This window comes from Cryptomeria japonica, chromosome 8, assembly GCF_030272615.1.
Source record: "Cryptomeria japonica chromosome 8, Sugi_1.0, whole genome shotgun sequence".
Lineage (NCBI taxonomy): Eukaryota > Viridiplantae > Streptophyta > Pinopsida > Cupressales > Cupressaceae > Cryptomeria > Cryptomeria japonica.
This window is the reverse complement of record NC_081412.1, coordinates 329,495,175-329,505,007: the sequence shown is the minus strand read 5'-3', so window position 1 is coordinate 329,505,007 and position 9,833 is coordinate 329,495,175.

The following is a 9,833-nucleotide window of genomic DNA, read 5'->3' as shown; positions in this document are numbered from 1 at the left end:
GAGGTTTGATAAAGTAAGAATCACCTTTTATTTCATCCAAATCCAACATCCGAGACCAAATCTAGAGTCGTTTGAAGGTGGAGGGTGGTGACTTGTCCCGGCAGCGATCTGCAATTTTGGAGAATTTTTGGTCAAATCCATCATCGCCATTGCGCTCAGAAGGCCCAAAAACCCCAAGATCGATTGTCAATTCGTTGAAATCGGCCTCCATTACCCCGAGTTGAAAAAATCTCCCCTCCTAGCCCGTCGTACGGACTTGCAGGTACAGGTCTGAATTTTTATTTTATTTTTTTCTTTTCCGTTTTTTATTTTTTCGGAAAATTTAAAAAAAAAAAAAAAATAAAAGTCAAAATTTTCTTTTGAAAAGGAGGGTGGGGGGGAACTTTTTTGGTTTTCATTTTTTTTAAAAAGGCGAAAAAATAATTTTTGGGGGGGCCTTTTTTTTTGGCCCGCAGGCCACCTGCGAGTACTGCAGGGTACTTGCGGCCCCGTAGGTGTACCTGTGGGTACCGCAGGCCACCTGCGGCCTCGCAGGCACTGCGGGTAACCACAGGGTACCTGCGGGCTCCTCCCTGTGTGGGGGGGGGTATGATTTTTTTTTTTTTTAATTTTTTTAATAAATTAAAAAAAACTCACTTTTCTTATTTTTTTAAATAAGTTTTTTAATTAAAAAATAAAGTTTTTTCAATAAAGTTTTTTTCTTTAATAAATTTTTATTAAAGTTTTTTTTAATATCATTTTTTTTTATCAAAATCGCCTTTTTTGCATTTTTTTCTTTATTTTTAAGTAAAGTTTTTTTTGCATGGGCATAATAAGTTGTTTTTATTTAGATTTTTAAAATATTTTAAAAACACAAACATCATTTAATAAGTCAAATTGGGAACACTTTTTTTGGTCACTTCACACCTGTCTTACAGTGCTTCCAACCGACAGTCAAGGGGGGGGTTGATTTGCTCCTTTATATCTCTTGGCCACATCCCAATTGGAGGCATCCTTTTCTGCAATATTCTACAGGGCTTCTTGGTGGCATCATCTTCATGTTTCCAGATTTGCACTATCATGTTGTATGCTCTTGCATGAGCAATGTTGTACTCGCACTATCATAAAGTGCCACACCTCTTTGTATCTTGTCATTGTTGACATATTTGATGTAATCCTCTTGTATACATAGATTAGGAATATCTTGTGAGACTTGGTGCATGGCTCCAGTTGAGACTTAGATTGTACACATTTGTGCATGGCTCCCGTGAGACTTGGATTGTACCGGTATTTCTGCTATTTCTGAGTATCCAGATGATGTTCACAACAGGTTGTCTCCATGCCATTTGAATAGAATGGGGTTGGGCAAGGCCGAGATGAAATAAAATGTTGTTATTGCCCTACCTAGGATCCCAAATAGTACTTGCCAGATACCCACTTGTGGAGTTAGGCATTCAAGTAGAAAGAATATTTGTTATTGTTCCTGACTAAAGTAGTAATCTAGGAGTTGCCATTCCCACAGAATGGGGTTGGGCATGCCCCTTTGTCCCCCCTATAAGTAGTGTTCAATATTATGGCCTTTCTCACAGAATGGGGTTGGGCATTACTATATAAAGAATATTGGTCCCGTCCCATAGAGTTGATAGGGCCATCCAAACCAACTAGCTTATGCCAGATCCCCACACGTGGAGTTAGGAAAGGGCAAGTAGAAATAGGTGATGATATTTCTGCATGCACAAGTCTATAATCCCACCTCTAATTTCATCGTAACTAAATGTTCAACTGCTAGAATAGCAAAAGTTGGAGCCAAATAGCTAGATAATGATGACTTTGGTTTACTTGAGTCACCGTTATTTTGTTTGAGCTCGGTGGAAGTGATTCATCGTCATTGACTTGGTACCTGGTTTTGTCACACTTTGACATTATTGGTGCAACATTGGCTCTCTTTCTTCCTTATGGGGAGGAATTTTGGTCATCATCATTGGACCATCTTTGCAGGAGATTCGACATTGAGGAGGGGCTTCATGGTCTCTTCTTCTCTCTTATGGGGGGGACATAGTTTGTTCTTCTCATTCATCATTGAGAGCATTGTGTGCTTTCTTCATCTCTCTTTTGGGGATGGTTTTTTCCCATTGGGTTTTTCTCTCTTTCCCCACTTTGTGAGAGATTTTATTGCATTGGTTTGCATGCATTTGCATTTGTACATGGGTACCTAACATGGCCTAGTAGCCAGGACCCATCTTGCATTGCTTAGTTGCATTGTAGACTTAAGTGCATTCCCCTAAGTTGCACTTAAGGGGGGGTGTTGGTGTAAATAATTATTCATCTTGGATATTATTACACCTTACTTAAGTTTACTAAGGTACATGCATTTCATAGTAGTTTGGGTATGAGATGCTTGGGTGTTTGTGCCACATTGGGATAGTGTGTGTAGGAGAATTTCCACCTTTTATGGTGTTGATCTTGTTGTTACACTCCACATTCAGTGGGTGGTCCACCTCATGTGGAATATTATATTGTTTCTCCTACCTACCCACACCTATTTCCTACCTACCCTTGTTTCTTATTGAGCCACATGTCATGTTTGTGTGCTCACATATCCATATAGCCTTGCCTATATAAGAAGGCTCATATTCATTGTAAACATCGATTGATGATCTAGTTGATCAGTATTTTCATCTTGATAGAATACAGTTTATTTCTCTCATATATTTTGTCTCTCTTATTTGTGCTTTCCATTGCCTCTTGATCTTGGCAAAATCTCACATGGTATTAGAGCTGGTCCATGTCTCACATGGTATCAGAGCTAGTCCATGTCTCACAAAATTGATAAAGGTATTTTCATCTGTCAAACTAAGTATGCAAGGGAATTGTCGAAGAAATTTGGTATGGTAGATTATAAACCTGTAAGTACTCCTATGGTTACAAGTGATAAATTGACAAGCAAAGATGAATCTGCACGAGTAAATCCTACAAGATATAAATCTATGATTGGAGGTTTGCTATATTTGACTCAGAGTAGGCTTGACATAATGAATGTTGTTTGTATTGCATCTAGATTTCAGAGTGATCCTAGAGAAAATCATGAGAGTGCAGTGAAAATAATTTTTAGATACTTGCAAGGTACATCTGAATATGGTTTGTGGTACCCTAAGGATGATAAATTTACTTCATGTGCATATACAGATGTAGATTGGGCTGGTGATGTTGATGACCAGAAAAGTACTTTCAGTGGAGCTTTCTTTCTTGGAAAGAAATTGGTTTCGTGTATCAGCAAGAAATAATCATGTACTTCTTTATCTACTGCTGAAGCTGAGTATGTTGCTGTTGCTACTAACTGTACACAAGTTTTATGGATGAAGCAAATGTTGGAGGACATTAAAGTGCATTGGATTGGACCGGTAGTTATTCATTGTGATAACTCTGCTGCTATAGACATATCAAAGAATCCGGTATTTCACTCTAAGACAAAGCACACATCTATCAAGTATAACTTTTTGAAGGAGAAGGTGGAAGAAAATGAAGTTAGACTAGTTTATGTGAACACTAAAGAATATATTGTAGATATTTTCACTAAACCTTTGCCTAAAGAGTCATTTGAGTACCCGAGACATAAATTAGGGGTTTCTGACCCTCCGACAGAGAACTGATTGATGTTATTTGGCATCAACCCGATATGCATTATCAAAGATATCATTCATTCTGGATTGAAGTGGTGATGCTATTGCTCAGGGGGAGTATTTAGCCTTGTGTTTAAGTGGTTTATGTTTTTGCTTTGATATTTATGTCAAATTTCTAGCATTGATGTCAAAGGGGGAGAGATATATGTGAAAAATAGATCTTTACAGAGACATCATTCATAGGGGGAGTTTGGTATTTGTTTCAAAACTTCATTGCTATATGTTGTGCGGGAGATTGTTGGTTATCTTCCATTGGGGAGATTTGTTTGGCATTTCTTGGTACTTGGATGTTTTTTCACATCTAGTGTTTCCATCAATGTCAAAGGGGGAGATTGTTGGCCATTTGGAGGAATTGATTATGTGTTGCATTAATGTTTTGTCATTGATGTCAACACTAGTTGTTTTGGTTGTTTACTGGTATCCTTCTGGTTCCAGTAGGTTGTTTGGTTTCTGGTTGGATTGGATCATCATCTGGTATGCTCCGATATGCTCTGGTTATAGAATTGACTTATTCATGTTCATTTTCAGTCAGTTGGTTGTGATCTGGCGATCAGATGCTATCATGTATGTTGGTAAGCTTGGTTTGATGTCCCGACGAGGGTTTCATCGACAGAGCTTTGTTAAAGATCTTTGATGATATGCATAATTGGTGTTGGTGTGGCTTCTAGTGGAGATTCAGGATGCTGATGGTGATCATGTTTGAGACTTGGCAGATTGGGATTATTGATTTGGCGTGTGTGGACCTATATTGGGTCTTGGTATTGTCTAGGTTATGGACCGACTTAATGTAATGTGTGGATTTGACCTCTCAATGTGTTTCCAAGATATCTTATGGGTTGGATATTATTTGTTTGGTCTCTAGCCGACATGTTTTGTAATTATGTAATTGTTTTATTGTCTGGTGGCCTACCTTATTGTTCATGGTCAAGGGTTTATATATATGATGTAAGATCTCATTGTAGATCATATCATGGGATGTAAGAGGATTTGGTCGATCATTGGTGATGGAGTTGGGTTTATGTAAGAGGATTTAGTCCTTCGATATTGAGCTTAACCGAAACTGAACTCAGGCATAAGAGATGCTATCTTTACAGTTCATTCATTTCTCTGGATTGTAGTTTGGATTTCTATGTAGTCAGTGGGACTCCTTTTGTGATGAGAAGTGCACTCTAGGTTGTTGGTCTTCTTGCAAGTGCAAGCCCCTCAATTGTAATTCACATACTTACTGCAAAAGTATTATCTGACTGTGGGTAGGCTTCCCACCAGGGTTTTTCCTTTTACCGAGTTTTCCATGTATAAATATTGGTGTCATGTGGATGGTATTTATTCTCTTATTATTGTTTATTCTTAATTGGTTTATCTGCTATTTCGGTAATTGGTTTATGCATTCTGGTATTGATCTTTTGGGTTCTGATATTAAAGTTTTAATTTCTTAAGGTTCTGATAATCTAGCGAATCATATCAAAAACACATCAAAAACATATCAACATCATATCAATGAACCATACAAGTGCATCATATCAGGACTCATTCAATCAATCAAGGACCATATTGAAACACAACATTATATCAATGAAATCAATCAGAGTACCATATCGAAGAATTCCATATCAACATCATATCATTGAAATAAAATCAGTGACTCATATCGAACAATGATCCATATCGACAACTTGACCCATATCGAACATCGATACATATCGACAATTTGCCCATATTGAACAATGATTCATATCGAACAATGATCCATATCGACAACTTGACCCATGTCAAACAAGGACTCATATTGACAATGATCCATATTGACAACTTGACCCATATCGAACAATGACTCATATCGAACAATGATTCGTATCGACAACTTGACCCATATCGAAAAGCAACTCATATCGAACAATGATCCATATCGACAACTTGACCCATATCGAACAAATGACTCATATCGAAGCAACTCCTATCGACAACTTGACCCATATCACAAAACTTGACCTCGAAACTTGACCCATATCAAACACAGACTCATATTGAAATCCAACAACATATCAGAATCAGGCATCATAATGAAAAAATGACTCACATCGAATCACAACCCCTATAAGACAACCAATGGACCCATACCAACATCTACACAAGCTATCTAATCCATTGGACTCACGACGCATTTTCAAACACAAATTGTTCCAACTTTTTTATCCTACGCGCTAAAACAGATCTTCAACACGCTAAACTGCCCTTTAAGCACTAAAATTTTACACAAATGTGCTACATAACGATATTCACACGCTATTTTCTCATCAAGCACTAAAACATAGCTTCTACGTGCTATACTGGTCACCCTACACACTAATATACCCTATGCGCTACCTTACCTATCAGATGTGCTAAATCATAGCGACATGCTATTTTACCCCCCTCATGCACTAACTTTTGACTGCCATATGCTAAACCCAACCTAGGGTTTTCTACGTGATAAAACTTTGTTTTGTATGCACTAAACTATGGACCCTATACGCTAAAATGACAAAATCTGACCAAAAAAAGTAAAAACGTGACAAAAATCAATGAAATTAATCACAAAAAAGACAAAGATTTTGGCCACTTACTGGTTAGCCATATGCGGCGGGTCTCCGGTATCGCTTGATGCACTCAAATTGGTGAGAGGAGTATGGAATTGACATTATGATCAGAGCTCCAAATGTCACAATAATAGGAAGACAAGTGTGCAAATGATTTTTCAAAATCACTTTTTACCTTTAATAGGGTAAATCAAAGGGTTAATAAGTGTAGCATGTATTTTACTCCCACTTTTTCATTATTAACCTTATCAACATCTTTTTTTCGAGAGATGAATCAATAATGTGTATCCAATGCAGTTAATATTCTCCTATCACAATCAATTCAAAATGATCATAAAATTGACAAATTTTCACCCAGACCCTTGACTCATCTCCTGAGGGGGCATCATCGATATCATTCATCAAATCTACATCTGGGGCATCATATCGAACATTTTGGCACACAACATCATATCGACCAAAATTTTGGTAGCATATCCAATAATTTTCTTTGAATCAACATGTGCACACACGTCACTTCAAAGATGGGCGAAATGTAGACGTATAAATCTGACCACTTTCTTAAATAAATATTTAATATTTATTTTTACCCTATCCCCCTATTAATTAAATCTTATTTAATTAATTTCTTCATTTTCATCTATTTGATTAAATAAATTATTCAATTTATTTAATTAAATTCACATAAACCTTTTCTAGCCTTTAATTAAATATACACTTCATTTAATTAATTCCCCTTTCTTCCTTTTAATTAAATTAACCCTTGCATATAAATAAAATCTAATTTATTTATAAAAATCCCCCCATTTGTATTTATGCAAGTTGCATCTATTTTGGTTGAAATAAAGCAATTTTATTTTAATTAAAATCCTAAATCCCCCCACTTGCATTTTCCTACATCTCACACTTGCCTCCTAAACCTCTTCTAGAGCCTTCTAGATTCTTCTATACTATCTTAATTGGCCTAATCAACTCCAAAACATGTCCTTTCCCTAAGTTTGAGGATGTCACTTCTCAAATTTGGAGGAAAATCTTCTAAATGCATTTAAGGCTTTATTTCTTCAACAAGCTAACTTGTTGAGTTCCCCCAAATTTGGAAGGACTCTTACAAATTTATACCCAAAGTCTTCTAAAGCATTAATGGTTAACTCAACCTTTCCCTCATGGTTAGAGACTTTCTCTCTAACTTAACCCTCATCTAACCGAAGGGTCTTATCAAGCACCCATGACTTTAACCATGGTTATACTATTAACCCTTGCACAAGAGTTTACCCCTTGGGTATAAGCTTTATCCAATGGATAACTCTAACCTAACCTTAACCTTACCTCATGTTGTTTCCCAAAACAATAGATTGGAAAACCAAAAGACTTGCCAAATTCTTAAGTAGTCCAATCGGCCTTGGCCAACGAACAGGGATGATCAAAGACCAAATCTGTTTGCACTTTAGGCTCCACTGAATCTAGGTGGGTGTGCCTCTTCTTCTCAAGCACAAAAGAGGTTATTTATAGTGGATTTAAACCTTCTAGAAAGTTTACACAACTAGAAATTATTGTTCTACAACTATGCTTTATTTTGTTCTTTAACTGAATGCTTTGAGAAGAAATGATTGTAAATGTATATTGAAAATGAGATTGCTTTCAGGACTTAAATAAAATCTGCATAGATTAGTTTATGTAGGATTTGGGAAGAATGTTTCTCTATCAAGGACTTTGAATGCATACAGATCAAAACCTTAAAAGATCAATAACAAACCAGTTCCTCTATCTAGGAATATATATGACACTTTGTGGATAAAATATCTTATCAACTCAAGAGACGATTTATCATCAACTATGAAGGTTCAATATGCATTACACAAATAATAAGAGCTCAACCTTTCACTTAATGCAACAGCATGTGAATCACATCATAGCAAGTCTATAAATAGATTTATCAAGAGGACAAAGATAACTCATCAACACAAAAGTGTACACAATATTTGGAAAAGAGACAATGAACCTTGTATATTAATCTTCAGGAACTAATTGCATACATAAGCTACACTTGTAAATACTTCATTACAAATTGCTTGCACAAAATGATACTTCTTGTTCCTATAGACTTCTCTGATACAGAATGATATTCAATCCCTACATCATGTTGTTCTTATGAATTCTCCCCCCTTTTACATAAAATACGACTCCCTATAAGTATGTGAATCAAAAGGCATATATGAAAGGACACACCCTTTCATACACAAAAGGGAGTTACAGACAGTTTCCCTCCAAAGGACACACACTTTGGTTTAATAAAAAATTACAAATGAGAACCCTTAAAAAATACTAAATGATGCTTTAGTAATGTGCCTTCTAATATTCGTCTCGATAAAATTCTTCAACAAATATTCATCATCCTCTCATTATTTTCTACATACAAATATAAGCCAATCAAATTCCTTGGTTTGAAAATTAAAATATCTCACCTTCTAGGTCTTAATTGGAAGAATACATAATATTTATTTCCTTATACAAATACTTGTTCAAATAATTCATCTAAATCAAAGTATTAAACACTTGTAAATATTTATTTTAATAAGATAATTTACCATAATGATATTTTTTTCATAATTTAAGGTAAAAGATTTTATATGACAAGTAAAACAAAATACTTCCCTTTTATTATTTTAAGGAATTGGTATTTTGGCCGTATTTCCTCCTTGTAGTCTGAGCTATACTTTTAACTTTAATTTTTCCCTTTGTTGCGCATCCATTCATGTCACGTATCTGTTTTTGATTGGCTCCAAGGTCTTTATCCTACCACCTCAGTACGGCCTAGACTCACCCCCAAAATGAGGCTTTTTGAATTGCTTCCTTAACGACCCCCACCACTCAGTCACCATGTCATGGCGAATATACATCGAGCACCTTCTGATTGTGGTATAGCGACCACCATTGGATCAATTCATCAAACCGTCTGATCGTCCTCATCTGCTCGGCCTTTTACCCTGTTTGAGCGACTCTCTTTTCTTTGTTTGTTTGTGCCGCGTGTCACTTTTTGGTTCACTTGCGGATCCACCTTGACTTCCACTAGACCCGATCTATCTTTCCATTTCATCCGCTTCTAGACCTAGGTTCTTCTTCTATGCTCCACCACATGGTACATCCTGATTTGCTTGTAGATCTACCAGACGACACCTCATTTTCCACCTTGGTAGTCACTATGTCGTGGGTGATATAGGTCATGCATCTCTATCTTGTGACATAGCGACGACTATCAAATCCTCTGTGATCATCGTCTGATCAATCAAACTTTCTCGATCTTTAGCCTCCACTTTTCCGCACGTGCTTAGTCGCCAAGTCACGGGTTTAAACCAACGTGCATCTTTATCCTGCAACATAGCAACGACCGTCAGATCCTCCGTGACCATAGTCCAATTGGTCAAACTTGCTCTAGCTTTAGCCTCCATCCTCGCCAATCTATTGTAAAAATTTGGTTTCCTCAGGATACGTGCATGTGTGGGATCCACCAACTTTAACCTTCTTCATGCCAAAAAGCCTTTTGTCTTTCAACAGTTATCATACGGGCTACTTTGGATTTAAACATAAAATGAGCTTATCC